At 43.4% G+C, this 16,093-nt stretch overlaps 1 protein-coding gene and 1 long non-coding RNA gene across 8 annotated transcripts in view; one reads left to right on the top strand and one right to left on the bottom strand.

Moving 5' to 3' along the window:
- DAB1 (DAB adaptor protein 1) overlaps nt 1-16,093 on the top strand; it is a 338,270-nt gene that overhangs the window by 86,754 nt on the left and 235,423 nt on the right. The window lies entirely within an intron of this gene.
- LOC133040300 (uncharacterized) lies at nt 11,389-14,781 on the bottom strand. Its single transcript, XR_009688946.1, has 2 exons — nt 14,667-14,781; nt 11,389-11,652 (listed from the first exon to the last, which is right to left on the bottom strand). It is a non-coding gene; the product is annotated as an uncharacterized LOC133040300 (long non-coding RNA).

A 16,093-nucleotide genomic window follows, 5' to 3' on the forward strand; every position in this document is an offset into this window, starting at 1 on the left:
TTGAGGAACTTGAAATCTAGTTGAGGATAGTTACAAACTGGCAAGAACAGTAAAATGTGTTACGCACAATGCAGGATGCTTGATAAATGCATAGAAAGAAGGTGATAAGAATTAGTCCAAACAGTAAAGAATCTGCCTATAATGTGGGAGACCCGGGTTTGATCGTGGGTCGGGAAGATCACCTGGAGAAGGGACTGGCTACCTCCTCTGTATTCTTGCCTGGAGAATTCCATGGACAAAGGAGCCTGGCAGGCTACAGTCCGTGGATCTCAGAGTTGGATATGACTGAACAACTGACACTTTAGTTACTTGTCTGTCTAGTGAGGATACCTACAAACTGGCAAGAACAGTAAAATGTGTCGAGCATAAAGCAAGATGCTTGGGAAATGCATAAAGAGAAGGTAATGTTCTAAGAATCAGAGAGAGGGTAACTTGCAGGCACCTAGCTAACGAGTGGTGGCGCGAGGAACTGAACGCAGGTTTTTCTGACTCCGCAGCTCGTCTCTCCACAGTGTCACGGTCTAACCTGAAGAGGCATGGTGGTGGGAAGAACGGCTACGCACCGTGGCTCCCAGCCCCGGGGACTGTGGCCCCGGGACCCAGTGCAGCCGCGCCCACAGGTGTGTGGTGATTGCCACGGGGACCGAGTGAAGCTGGGGGTGCCCACTGAAGAGCGTCTGTGCTGACTGCCAAGTAGGACCGCCCCACTGGGGATCCACTGGGGATGGTTCTCTGTTTATTACAGATCCGCCGCAGAGCCCTAGGTGTTCTACAGCGTCCGCCTGCCTCTGTCCAGAGTCTGCTGAGGCAGCACATTCTGGGATGGGCTTGGCTTCCATCCACGCTGCTCACTAGGAGGTGGATGGTGTGAGAGACCGCTTCTTCTTTTTACTTAATGAATGGATAGCTCTGCTGAGCATGAGAACCAGAGACAGGGCCCCAGTCCGGTCACTTGTAGCTCAAAGACGGAGTGACAGATCGGGAACTGCAGAGGCCTGCTGTCAGTTTCTAAGCCAGCAAGGCTAATTTCCAGTTTCTGGCAGGGGGAGACTTGGGCCATAAGGCCCAGGCAGATCCTATACTTGTGGACAAAAGCCTTGCCGTTACCACACAAAGCATCCTCCTCTGTAACACCTCTTGTTTTGAAATCTCTCATTTTATCTATTTTCTTCTCTCCTTTAAAATTGATTCCCGAAGTCATCCCTGAAAGTGCTTTTGGAAACTGCCACTGTCCAGGGTGGTGGTTATTCTCCTCCGCCTCTTGGTCCCTTCTCCCTTTTGCTTCTCTAACAAATGACTACATTGATCGTACTCTGAATAGCACTCGCCTTTGGTTTCTGACGAGCTGAAACAGTGGAGAGGTTTCTGTGCAAAGGTGAGCTATGCGCTGAGCCCTACACAGGGGAACTGTTGGAGACCTTCTCCTGCCAGGGCATCCAGAGGAAGGATGGGGAGATTTTATACTGCTACCAGTACCACTGCCAGGCTCCACCAGAAGCCATGCTGGAATCTTCTTGCCCCGATGATGCATCTGGTGTGGGGCAGCTGTGCCCAGACTCAGGCGTGAAAGGCTTTACAAGTCATTAATAATAAAATACAAACAATTGCCAATATGTACTTGTTAAAAGAACAGTTAGATTGGATATAGGATTGTTCCTGTCATTAATTTCCATGATGCTTAATCCTTTCATTTCCCAATGGGAGAAAAATGGGGACAGATTTTCTACTCGCATGCGTGAAATTGAACATCATTATATTTACACCTATGAGAATGGGTCAACTATGTGAATGTTTTGTGACTTGTGAGTCTAAAGGAAATCAAAACATGTGAGCCTGGGCTGTGGTGGAGTAACTCTAGATTCCTTAGTGTTGCATAAAAGGCCCTAGCCTGGGTTGCCCTGTCCAGCTGTATCTCTGCCACCCGTTATTCACATTCTGTATCCCAGGTTTGCTAACCACTGATCTGCTGGTGCCAAGCCTCCTCAGCTTATGTCCACCTGCACTGTGTCACCTGAAGCTCATGCCCCCTCTCCCATCCCATGGAGGACTCAGCTGGGCTTTACCCACAGCTCAGGCACTGACCTTCTCCAGCTTCCACTGCCCCTGTGTATTCCCCATCACAGCATTTCAGACTTTTCTATTATACACTACATTGACATTCCTTAGGCTAGAACCAGAACTTTGTACCCCTAGTGGCAGAATTTGTTCATGTATTTGGAAGTGGGTAAAAGGGAGGGAGGAAGGAAGGAAAGAAAGAAAGATGAAGGACAGATAGGCTGGAGAGTCTTATGTGCTTGGGTACCTTTCAGAGTTTTTTTGTGTCATCTTAAGCAGATCTCCTCAACTCTTAAGGTTTTGTTTCTTCACCTGGGAAAAAAAAAAGGAATAACAAAAATAATACTATCCTCACTGAAGTATTAGAAAGATTAATGAGAAAACATTTGTAAAAGACCTAACAGTCCCTGGCCCTTGAAAAGCAAGACTAAATGCCAGTTTCCTGCCCAAGTGGTCACTTTGGGCAAAGAAAAATAAAAAGGAATTCTTTTGAAAGGAACTGGGAAAAATAATCTATAAAACTACCCCCCCTCACAATCAACTATTAACTACTGCCCATTTTAGGGTAAAAAAAAAAATTCTGTTCTTTATGATGCAGAGGCTAGTGTTGCAGAGAGGAAATGACATCTTGGGATATTGTGTGGCAGAGACTGAAACGATGTGTGTATTTTTAACCTTTTTCTTAGAACAGTTCAGTTAACAGTTCAGTCGCTCAGTCGTGTCCGACTCTTTGCAACCCCATGGACTGCAGCACACCAGGCCTCCCTGTCCATTGCCAACTCCCAGAGTTTACTCAGACTCATGCCCATTGAGTTGGTGATGCCATCTAACCAGGACACTCACCACAAACTTTGTCTTGCTTTCTCAAGGCTAAAGTAGGGAGGGTGTGATTCTACTGAAAGCATGGGTTAAGTATCCTCATGCTACCATTCTCCAAGGTCTTAGCTCACACTTACTAGTTCAGGAGGGAAGGATGTGGAGATTAGGATTCTCATAAATTGTGGATTCAAGCCCCATATGTGCCGGACAGTCTGATTCCAGAGCATCATAGCTTTGTGAAAATATCACTAGATTTGGGAAAAAGAGATTGTTTATATTATTACTGATTAGGTGACCTTGGTCATGTAGCTCCTCTAAACCTTAGTTGTACAATGAATATACTGCTTATAATATCTGATGTCAGAAGATTGCCAAAAGGATCACATGTGATGATGGGTAAGCAGTCTTTTGTGAAATCTGCATGATATACGGAGGTCAGTCAGGGTTATGGTTGCTACCAAACATGTCCACAATTCAGGCCTCACCCCATCCAACCTTCTTGGGAATTTTTGTCTAGACCTCAGGGTGAAACAGTGCAGTTGAATGTCTGATTTACAGCTCAGAACACACAGTCTACCAATACTCATCTACTAGTGTCCTTGGGAAGATCCTCTTGGGTTTCCAGAAGGATTCTAGCAATATGACTACAGCCCAGAGGGATCTGTCAAAGGATTTGGGAACCAAGGAGACCCCCATGTCGTCGCTACAATTGCATGGTTTCCAGTGCTTTGGCAACCTGAAAAGCAGAGGCAACTGTTCCTGACAGCCTTAAACCAGGGCTACTCCAGCTCAATCTGGAGCACTTATTCCCTAGCATTTATGCGCAGAACCATTTTTGGCCCTGTGAAATCTTTTCTCAATAAGCTGGTGAAAAGTTTAGTTGCTCAGTCCTGTCTGACTCCTTGCAATCCCACGGAGTGTAGCCAACCAGGCTCCTCTGTCCATGGAATTCTCCAGGCGAAAATACTGACGTGGGTAGCCATTCCCTTCTCCAGGGGTTCTGCCCCACCCCGGGATTGAACCTGGGTCTCCCACATAGCAGGCAGATTCTTTACCATCTGAGCAGCCAGAGAAGCCTACCACGATAGAGTCTTACAGAGTTTCTGTGATCACAGGAGTCAGTGACTGACCTCTCACTGTGCTGTATTCTGCTGAGAATAAACACGTGACAGGACTACCAGCACTCAAAGGCAGAAAACTATACAGAGGTGTGGGTCTCCTTTGGGTGGGTCAGTCCCATATAGTGTCAGGTGGGGTCTATAAATAAAGAAATTTTAAAGCGCTGACTTGCCTAATCTGAACTGGTCTAATTTTTAGTAAGAAAAATAACAGTCTTGTGTATTTTTCATAAAGCCATATTGATTATTTTGAGACATATTTTCTATATTTTCGTGTTTAAATGCCTTTTTTGATGAAACAGCAGTTATAGTACATATATTTTTTAAAAATTCTTGGTGGGTTAAATATGAAGATAGCAACACTGTAATGGTTCAACTCCTCATGTAACACATTAGCACCTGATTACTGACCACTTGAGGGACCTAGGTGATCTTATATCAATGTAATAGAAAGAAAGTTGACATGTTTCACTTAGGTTATTTATGGGCTAAGCATAGTTTTGTCAGTGCCTTCCCCTGCAAAGCTTTACCTTTACCCTGAATAATACCCTGATCAGAGAGCAGAGCGCGCTGATCTGGCTCTGTAAGCCACTCACCCACACCTGTGCTGCCATCATCCTGAGGGAGAGGAATGGGGACTAAGACCCCAGCATCCTTTGACTTGGTTCAAGCTGCTTTGTGAAAGCAGTACTTCTGTCACCTACTCCTGAGCCCAGCTTTCTTCTTGACACTGTTACTCTGTTTCCTTGTCTCTGTGAACACAGAGCAGACTGTGCAAGGTGCTAAACTGTGGGTTATGGGAGCAAAAAGGAAGGAAGAGGAACTTTGTCTTTAATAGTAAACAAAGAAGATGACTTAGAATCCTTTAAGCTAGGTCCTAAACATTCAGAAAACTAAGATCATGGCATCTGGTCCCATCACCTCATGGGAAATAGGTAGGGAGACAGTGGAAACAGTGTCAGACTTTATTTTTTTGGGCTCCAAAATCACTGCAGATGGTGATTGCAGCCATGAAATTAAGACGCTTACTCCTTGGAGGGAAAGTTATGACCAACCTAGATAGCATATTAAAAAGCAGAGACATTACTTTGCCAACAAAGGTCTGTCTAGTCAAGGCTATGGTTTTTCCAGGGGTCATGTATGTATGTGAGAGTTGGACTGTGAAGAAAGCTGAGCGCCGAAAAAGTGATGCTTTTGAACTGTGGTGTTGGAGAAGACTCTTGAGAGTCCCTTGCACTGCAAGGAGATTCAACCAGTCCATCCTAAAGGAGATCAGTCCTGGGTGTTCATTGGAAGGACTGATGCTAAAGCTGAAACTCCAATACTTTGGCCACCTCATGCAAAGAGTTGACTCATTGGAAAAGACCCTGATGCTGGGAGGGATTGGGAGCAGGAGGAGAAGGGGACGACAGAGGACGAGATGGCTGGATGGCATCACCGACTCGATGGACATGAGTTTGAGTAAATTCCGGGAGTTGATGATGGATGGGGAGGCCTGGCGTGCTGCAATTCATGGAGTCGCAAAGAGTCGGACATGACTGAGTGACTGAACTGAACTGAACAAAATAGGTAAGATTTTAAGAAGTAGATGGAGTGAAGATATTGTAAGTAGATAACGGCTTAGGTGGTGCTAGTGGTAAAGAACACACCTGCCAGTGTAGGAGACATTAAGAGACACAGGTTCAATCCCTGGGTCGGGAAGACAACCCACTCCAGTATTCTTGCCTGAAGAATCCAATGGACAGAGGAGCCATGGGCTATAGTCCATAGGATCACAAAGAGTCAGACACAACTGAGGTGGCTTAGCATGCACACATCCAGAAAGGCTTTTATGCCAGAAGACACAAAAGCAGGAGATGCTTTTTCTCTCCCCAGTGCCTGTGCATATGCTGTGTCTTCCCCTTCAGTGCCTTTCCCCAGCCTTATCCCATTTGTGCATACCATTATTGACTTTCACAACATGGCTCAGCTGTTTGAGAAACCCTTTTTCTGCTTTCCTGTAGCATGGTATGGTACCATACTAGGGTACTTGTCAACCTTCTGTAATTATGGGCCTCCTTTCTAGACTGTGAGCTCTTAGAGGCCAAGGATTATTATTTGTGTTATATCCCCAGTGCCTGGAGACAGTGTCTCCATCTTTGGATGAGTGAATAATGATGGTATGGTGATTTGGCTAAGGCAGTGTGAATGTGAGCTCTATAAGGAGGCATATCTGGATATCAGTGGGTGGAGCCGGGGAGGGCACTGGTGCATGGGATCAGATCTTGGAAGAGTTTTAATGTAATTGCAATCATTTATTCCTCAGATTAGGGGGTTGTTGTCTCTGAACAGGACAGTGACACTGTCAGAACCGTGACTTAGGGTAATCATTTTATCAGTAGGGTAAAAAACAATTCCCAGCCTTCCCCTTCCCTGGCCCTGTGATTCCATCAACCTAGAGATTTGCCAGATATCTTCTGAACTCTCTCTCTGCCATCTTGCTCTACGTACCTGGCCTGTTTTGTGTCTCTGCTCTGCTTCTGTGTTTTCAAAGGGTTTCTTTTTGAATTCTTATGGCCAAGGAATATAGTGACATAAGTTGAAGTTAACAGGATTTTGTTTCTGCACCAGATGGGAAGTGTTTCTCAGGACCTGTATCTGCCGCCGACAGAGAGCCCAGCTCTTCCTGGTCCATTGTAGCAGGCTGACCTCCCCACAGCCCTCAGGAGGCTGGCCAAGCTATACTAGAGTTAAAATCAATTTCCTTAATGCACTTTAGTGTAGAACCTAAAACACATAGTCTTTAATTTAAATATTCCTATCTTAGAGTGGCATAAGAAGGCAATTAAGATACCAAGTCCTTTAAGTATTGTGAAGGAAATAAGAGGTATTTAGGGGGGAAATTACAAGTGATAGCCTGCTTTATGAAGACTAGTTTCTTTTCTTAAGCAGTCTTCCAGTAGAATTACCTGTGGCAGTCTGAGGAGGCCAGTTAGTTTGGCCTTCCACGTCAGATCCTGGAGGGTTGTGCTTAGAGCCCTTTGCAGGCATGCTGGTCACTAACAGGTGTTTCAGTGCCACTCACCCTTTCCACACACACTTACTAGTCTGGGCTGGTCCAAAAAGGGACTTTCTTAAACCTCTGGACGTTCCCCAGAACCTGAATTTGTGCAGAAGGAAGATAGGAGGTGCAGATCTGCCTAGGTCTAGTCGTGGAAGAATAAGGTTGATGGAAGGAGGCAATTTTTTACTTTCAGTGATCACTGTGTTTCCATTAGGAGCAGGATGACCTTCTCAGAAAGGTTATAGGATTGTTATTAGAGATCGTCAGAGCTGAGTAGACACTGGATTAATGGCAATTTGGTAAGTTTCTATAAAGAGTGCTTGAACGCAAAATTCATGGGCCAACACAAAGACATATTTTCAAACCTCAAAGACTGCGTGCTCAGAAGCTTTTGGCTTTAGGAGGCTAATATATATGTGTGTGTGCGTGCGTGCGCACGCGCGCGCTCAGTCCTAATTCACAGTGCAGAGTTTTCAGGTGAAGCGATCAAGGGTGGGGCTGGCTTTCCTGGTGGTGCTTTGATTTGATTTCCTCTTCTCTCACATTCCAAGTGCAGTGTCAAACGTGGAACAGTTGGTTTGTTCTAGCAAGTCCTCCTGGGAACAAATGTTTTCTGTTTTTATTAAGTTTCTACTTGCAGATTCTTCCCGAATGCTTCGTCTCCATCTGACTTGGAAAACTGATTTTTCCCCTACATGTTTCATATCAAGCTAATATTATGCATCCATCGTAGCATGGAAAACTGTGAGATCACAGCTTAGGCTCAAACCCTAGTGCTAACAGTCTCCAGGGGATAAGTGGACCTTCACCATCTCAAGCAGAGAAGGAGAGAAATTGTAAGGCAAGCGATCATTGCCTTACAAGTGCCTCACTTGCCTTAAGGCAAGTGATCATTCCCCAGTCTGGAATTCCACATGGCCCCTGATGTTCAGATCTCACGAATCCTCATGATTTTTCACTCTGTGTTTTGTTTCATTTTGTTTTTCTAATCTAAAACAGAAGCCATGCCTTCGTCCTCTAAGGCTGGATTGGCAAACATCAATGTCAAGTTTCTTTGCTTTGGATTTGGATTTATCAACTTATTGTGACCATACTGGAAGGCTCTTGGTTACACTGGGGAAGAAAACTGGAAAAAGAAATGATGACTTAGTAACTGAGGATGACAGATAAAACCTCCCCTCTTTGAGGCTGTTTATGATCCCCCTCAAACCAAAGGATAGTCACATTCTCTGTCCCTGGTGACCCCATTATACTTTGCATCCCTCTAAAATACCTTTTTGTTCATCTATTTCCCACCACACCTAACTTCTGAGGGCAGGGACTATGTTGCTCAACTCTAAGCCCCCAGCGACTAGCACAGGGCTTGCCCATAGCACATGCTCAGTGGATGATGAAAGTTTATTCAGAAGGAGGACCAGAGAGAAATGGAGGCAGGTAGGGAGAAGGAGATTGGGAGAGAAGGCAAATTAACAAGTGTGTTAGTCTAGATTCTCCAGAACCCACATGATATAGACATATGGAAATATTTATGTATGTGTGGGTGTATATATATGAATATGTATCATATCTGTATATGTGATATGTGAATGATTATAAAGACAGATATATATAGAGATTTATTAATATAAGACATTAGCTGACATGATTATGGAGGCTATGACATTCCATGATCTGCCATCTGTGAGCTGAAGACCCAGGAAAGCTGGGAGTATAGTTTCAATCTAGTCCTAAGAGCCTTGAAGGTGTAAGTCTCAGTTCAGGGACAGGAAAAGACAGGTGTTCCAGATCAAGGAGTCAGGCAGAGAGCAAATTCTGTCTTCTATTTGGGCTGTCAGTGGATGAGGGGATGCCTGCATCCATATCAGGGAGGGCAGTTAGCTTTACCCAGCCTACTGACATAAACTCTAATCTCTTTCAGAAATATCCTTCCAGACACACCCAGAAATAATGTTTACTCAGATAGCTGGTTATCTCATGGCCCAGGCAAATCAACACATAAAATTAACAGTCACAGTCACCCAAGAATGAAAAAAAGACTGGTGAAATATTGCAAGGATCCTGGGTTAGTCAAATCATCTCATTTTATAGGTAAAGCCACAGGGTCTAAAAGAGGTCAGCTGCCTGTAACACACTGCAACCCAAGCTTTGTTCTGCAGTTTTGGTAGCTTCTGCTTCCTCTCATTCTTTTCCCAGGGAGAGAAAGGAGGAAGCCCAGGCCAATGTGATGAGCTTCCTTTTTGTGTTCTGGGTGGAGACTGCGTGTTGTGTGATGGTAGACTCAGATGAATTGTAGGAAAAGTACTGTCTTTCTCCTCCTCCCTTTGGGTCTGTCCAGGACCCAGAGATCAGGGCCTGGTCCCCTACCCACTACCTGAACTCTAGACCTGCACTGTCCAGGATGGTGGCCATGGCAGGCCTGATTGTGTGGTTAGTCAAAAGTGGGATGTACTGGAAGCAAAAAATACACCCCAGATTTTACTGCCTTGGTACGTAAGAAAGGAGTATGGAATACCTCATTTGCGATTTTTGCATTGAGTGTATGTTGAAATAATAATATTTTGGATGGGTTGAATAAGATATATTTGTGAAATCCACCTGTTTCTTTTTACCTTTTTCAATATGACTAGGAGAAAATGTTCGATTGCATCTGTAACACACATGTAATTCCTTTTGAACCTCAGTGTTCTAGATCTTCTATTAATATGCTGGGCTTTCAGCCACACAGTTCACCCAGCGCTTGGACTCATCTCCCCCCTGCTGACTCTGTACCCTCCTGTTCTCTGTGTTGTGGCCAGCCCCTACCCATCCCTATTCCTGCCACTTTTCACTGGCCAGACTAGGTCCTCAGGTTCGCAGTGCTGCCTTTTCTGTAGCTGAGTTTAGGATGGTAGAAATTGAGGTCAGATCCAGCCTTCAGTCCACATTCTGCCACTGATTAGCCAGTTAATCTTGGAAAGGTCAATGCACCATTTTGAATGCTGGATTCTCCCTTGTTTAAAATAGGAGTAACAGTATTACCCTGCCTGTCTCATAGGGTGCTGTCAAGATAAGAATCAAAAAGAATTAGCCCATATGAACATGCTTTGTAAATTATTGGGTTGGCCAAAAAGTTCATTTGGGTTTTTCCATGGGATGTTACAGAAAAACCTGAACGAACTTTTTAGCCAAACCAGTACAAAGTGACATGCACATGTAATATTACCACTGGTGATGTTTTAATTTTTAAATTCATAATCCTTATGGCCATTATTTAACTCCTGCCTCTAAGTTCCTTTGTGGCCATTTGAAACATAAAAGGGTAGGCTAGGTATTCCTCCAGCTCCATGACTTTTGGTAGGATGCAGGATGCTATGACATAGAGAACAGGAGTTTGAAAACTACTAGCTCCCTGCTCTGGAACCATAGTTGGGTCTCTCTTTCTGGGCCCCCTCCGCAGAGTGGCTGAAGTGGGTGGTGTTTGTGCTAGTGTGAACACTATAGTCTCTCCAGTGGTGCTGGGAGCACCTTCATCCTGGTTGGTGTTGTATTATGGCCCTTGAGATGTAGAAACACATTGGGACTTTCCCAGACCATGGCTTCTTTGGGACTGGAGCTCAGGTAGCTGATCAAGGCTGGTTAGTGGGGCTTCCTCTGCAGATCATGGCAGTGCTCAGCCAGCACGCCCTCTGGTGCCTGCAGCCCTTTGATCCTCATGATCAGGAAGCCCAGTCTCTCAAAAGTGTTGGCTCCCATCCCGAAGTAACTGCTACTGCAGGACCCTGCCCCTGGGGTTTCCAGGCCAAGGGCTAAGTGTAGTGAGGGATGTGCCCTGCCCAATAGTCAAAGAGGGAAGGAGAGAGGGTCACATACATTTTTAAAAAATTTTACTGGAGTATATTTGACTTACAATGTTGTGTTAGTTTCAGGTGTATAGCAAAGTGTCAGTTATACATCTGTGTGTGTGTGTGTCCATTTTGGGGCTTATTCATTTAATGACCACAATCGTTTATCTTTTAAAATAGAAGTATAGTTGACATACAGTAGTTGTTTCAGGTATAAATAGTGAGAGATTGTTACTAAACTTCTACCCATTCTTTTTCAGATTCTTTTCCCATTTAGATTATTATAGAATATTGAGTTGAGTTCCCTGTGCTATACAGTAGCTACAAAAACCTAGGGTTTTGTAATCTATTTCATACATAGTAGTGTGCATTTGTTAATTCCAATCTCCTAATTTGTCACTCCTCCACCCACATTTCCCCTTTGAAAACCATAAATTTGATTTCAAAATCTATGAGTCGGTTTCTGTTTTGTAAGTTCATTTGTATCACTTTTTAAAAATCAGATTTCACATATAAAAATTACCGTATGGTATTTGTTTTTCTCTAGTTTAATTCACTTAGTATCTCTAGGTACATCAATGTTGCTGCACATGGCATTATTTCATCCTTTTTATGGCTGAGTAAGTAGTCCATTGTACACATGTACCCCATCTTCTTTTACCATTCCTTTGTTGATGGACCTTGAGGTTGATTGGATGTTTCCACAACACTTTGAAATTCTTCTTCTGTAGCCCTAGTTTGCAGTTGATTTAATGGAGACACCCAGTAGTTAAGTGATGCCTCCTAGGTCATTCATCTGTAAAATGGGAAGGAGGGTTTGAGTGGGTACCTCATATTCCTTGCTATGCATCATGTTGTATCTGATAAAATATAGAGAAAAGTCTTCCTTTATAGTTCAGCATAAGTCCCACCCCTCTTCCCAGTACGGCCTCGGTGCAGATGTTCCCCTCCTGACCACCTGTGGGGTTCCACCTATTGCCAGTGGTGAAGCATTTTAGAGACTCCAGTTCTTTCCTCCAAAAGCTTCCTCACTGAAGAGCCTAAACGAGCCCTCAGTGTTTTCATTGACTTTTCTGATCTTCCAACTCAAGTTAAAAGCATCATTTTGCTTCGCTGTCAGTCAATTTCACTTTCCTAAGAATTTTAAAGATGTATAAGCCCCTAAGGTGACAGTCTCAGCCTGATGCTGTCACACTGAACTGTGTCATATTGAATTCTGTCACTGAAAAGAGACAAAATGAAATGCGCCCAGGTGTAAAATTCCAGGCCTTGTTCCTTCTTATCGATACCAGATTAGAATGGCAGTGTCTAATATTGTGAAATGGATATGATGAAGATGGATGTTTTCACTTTAATGGGTGGGTAGTAAAATGTGCCATTTGTGTATTTATGCACACGTGGTGAAAACCAGTTCATTTGTCCCTCCTTTTACATTTTAAGTGTGTTCTATTGGTAATTAGACTGGATGCTTGTTAAAAGGTAAATGCTCTCTTTTTGAAACCCAGTGAATTTGATTGCAACCACATGGTGTTTCCATCAAATTCACTGATAAGTCTATTGGTTTGCGGTGAACTTTTATCTGCGTGTGTATATGGGTATGTGTATTTAGGTCTGGTATCTTGTTGTGTTTCTCAAAATGTAGATTATTTTTTGAGATGGCAAGTTGATGAATGAGGCCTTTGGTATACTGCTGATGAGGCGCAGTGGTCTACAAGACATGAGGCTCTTATAACATTTACCTAGAAACCACTATCCCTCAATATCCATGTCCCCCAACAAGCTGAGTAGGCTAGCTCCTGCTGACTTTACCTCCCAGGAAACAGGCTCCAATGTTTTATTTATTATTTTTGAGTTTTATCTTTATTCAGCAGAACAGTTTATTTTCAAGAGTTTAATGGCAAGAAAATTTTAAACGACTGTCTTATCTTACCATCTTTCTCAAGTATGATTTTGGTTATGTTTTCAAATTATAGCAATAGACATTTTCCCCAAAAATATTAATGGAAATCATATGTCTTTAAATCACACAATAATGATGACTCCAGCAACATGATGCTTATTAATATTAATATCAGTGCTAATGAGAGTAGCTTCCACAGGTCAAGTTTTTAAGCACTCATTCAGATTTTTCTTTTCTGTCTTCCCATTTAATCTTCACCATAATCCTAGGAGTTAGACATTATTATCTCAGTTTTCTTAATGAGGAAACCGAGGCTTAAAGAGGTTAATTTATTCGGCTAAGGTCACACCATTTGTAAGAAGCTAAACTGACATTTTAGTTTTGGGCTTTTTATTCCAAGCTATGTGACTTCTGTAATCATATAAAGACCTTTTTCTACGAAATTGTGTTGTGTTTACATCACAGTAGACGAGGTATACAGAGGGAGTGCCTAGTGTGTATGAGGGAAAGATTGAGGATGCAGGTATTGGGACCAGAGGAGGGGAACAATGGTGAGCCATTGAATTAAACAACAGTAAGAGGGCAGTGCGTTGTGAACCAGGCATTATGCCCCTTGCTTTCTCCCACTTTGCAGTTGCTGGTTATCCAGTAGCAGTAGTCAAAGTTCAAGAGCAGATTAAGGTCAAATAAAGCAGCCAAACGTTAGCTGTCAGATCTGTTCAGCTCAATGATGGGAGATGTGAGTTATATTACAGGGTGGTCCCCTTAGCTTGAAAAACAAAGGTGTGGCAAGGAATGGAAGATGACTGCTAGGCATTCGCTCCTTCCTTGCGATTAGGTAAAAGACATTATTGATGGCAGCGAGCACATGCCACAACAGAGGCACAGTTTTTGGTCCATGATTTCACTATGGTAAATACCCAATTTGCAGTATGAACTTCCTCTGATTAATTAAACTCTCTTTGCAGCAGAAAAAACGATGTATTTAAAGCATATGGTTTAGGCTTTCCAAAGTTTGCTTAAAGATAGTGATATTTGGAAAATGTCAATCCAGAGACACCAGGGCAATAATGCCTGAGTCAGCATCCCTCATGGCCTCTTTCATCCTGTTAATCCTTTCAATTCATTCTACCACATCCCTTATATTCATTATGCCCTTTACCCCCTTGTTATTATTCTTACTCAGCTTGCTCTGTCCACTTAGCCCCCACAGGACACTCAGTCTGTGCTAGGCCTTGTGTGATGTGCTGGACACCAGAGGGTGATTCTGAAAGGATGCTGCCCGCTGGGCTCAACTTCTCAAGGAGGAAATACCAGTTGAATTGTGTCCACCTCATGGCCCCAGCAACACCTTGTGACTCTGTGCATTTGTCTCCAAAGCCTGCAGTGGACGGGAAATTCCTTGTAACCTTGCCTGTACAGTCCTTCCATAATGCTCAAGGGTAAGGTCATAGCATTGGAATCAAGCAACCTTAGATGTGAATCTCAATCTTGCCTCATTTGAGCTCTCAGTCTTGAACTCTTAACCCCTCCAGACCTCAATTTCCTCATCTATAAATGGGGATTCCCATCTATAAATGGGAATCAATAAATGGGGATGTCATGAAAACCAGACAGACAATATACAGTGAAATCACTTGTTGGAGTACATGGCCTTAAAAAGCACCAAGGAAAAAGTAGACTTTTTATCATAACAAATGTGTGCTGGGCACTGATCATGTTCTAGATTCTTTTCTGGGTATTTCACCTACAGAGGTGATCAAGATACAGGTGGTTTTCATATGATGCTGAACATAGGTGGTATGACAGAAATGGGCCTAAGGAGATGCATGAAGATGAGAAGCCTAAGGAGATGGCTGTGGGAGGATAAGAGGGGGTGGTCAGGTGAGAAGGTCAGAGTGATAGCTTACCGTGAACAGTGTTGGATTCGTGATCTCTGAAGAAGAAGATGTAGCTTCAGGACCAGGAACCAGGCTTAATCACTCAAGAGCTTTTGTGTAGCAGAGTTTTATTAAAGTGAAAAAGGGAAGAGAAAGCTTCTGACGCAGACATCAGAAAGGGGACGGGGAGTGCCCCCTTTGCTAGTGTTAGCAAGGGAGTTATACTTTTTCAATTGGTTATTACAGTAAATCAAAAGAATGTCTCAAGGTTGTAAAGATCTTACTAGACCCACTCCCATAATTTACATTTTAAGATAACAGGATTAGCCAGAAGGTTTTTCAGGAAGGAGAAACTGTCCTCAAGCAGGATACATTGTTGTTACATAATCCTTAGTATACAGTTTAAACTGAGTTGTTTGTTGTGTAATCATCAGTTCCGGGCTTAAAGAAAAAACCATTTCATGTGACTTAGGACTAAGGAACATAGAGAAGAAAGATGTTTGTTCCTTTTCCTCTTTGAGAATTTCAGACCCCTATCTCCTCCTCAGGGACCCTGGACTTCTTGTCAACCTGCCTAGGAATTGACTCTCTCAGGAGGGAGTTTGTCTTATCTAAGAAAACGTTATGATCTGTGGCATTTAGATGAGAAACCTGGTTAGGAAGGGGAGCAGATGCTCCAGGGCCCTTCCGTATCCAAATCCACTGTCCCCTGCCATTCCAGCACCTTCCATAGCTGCATTTCTGTGCCAGCTTTTCTGGAACTGAGGATAGCCATTCTACTAATCAGGATTGTTAACATCTCTTGCAGCCCTTAACCAATTACTCTGGCCATTAGTATATAAATACCCCAGCTCCTTCACCTTTAGGTGGAATAATCGAGGTTGTGTGTTTTGCTGTTTTCTAGACTTTTCTGGCTTCTGGTTTAATAATGGACTTTCTACTGGCTGTCTTCCTTCCCTGAATCACCTTTTCTTCCCCTGCCAGTGTTTCTTTCCTCTCCTGAGTCAGTTACCTGCACTGGAATCCTTATTTCAGGGCCTGCTTTAGGGCATCTCAAAGTAAGACAAGAAAGTATTTTCCCAGCTTGGTGTCCCAGAAGGTCATATGCTATTTCAAGGTCTTTGACCTTTGTGAACACTTTGCACATGACCTGACAAATCAGCCATCAATTTGTCTTGAGCTGTGGCTTTATTAAACTTTTAAGAACTAAGCCCTTTAAGATATAAATACCTAGTCCATCCCAAGACTTGGAGCATGGCTGGAGGAAATAAATATCTAGCAAAGCTTCCCTCATAGCTCAGTTGGTAAAGAATCCGCCTGCAATGCAGGAGACTCCAGTTTGATTCCTGGGTTGAGAAGATCTCCTGGAGAAGAGAAGGGCTCCAGGATACTCCAGTATTCTGGCCTGGAGAATTCCACGACCTGTATAGTCCATGGGGTTGCAAAGAGTCAGACTC

Source organism: Dama dama, chromosome 20 (assembly GCF_033118175.1).
Source record: "Dama dama isolate Ldn47 chromosome 20, ASM3311817v1, whole genome shotgun sequence".
In the NCBI taxonomy this organism is placed as follows: domain Eukaryota; kingdom Metazoa; phylum Chordata; class Mammalia; order Artiodactyla; family Cervidae; genus Dama; species Dama dama.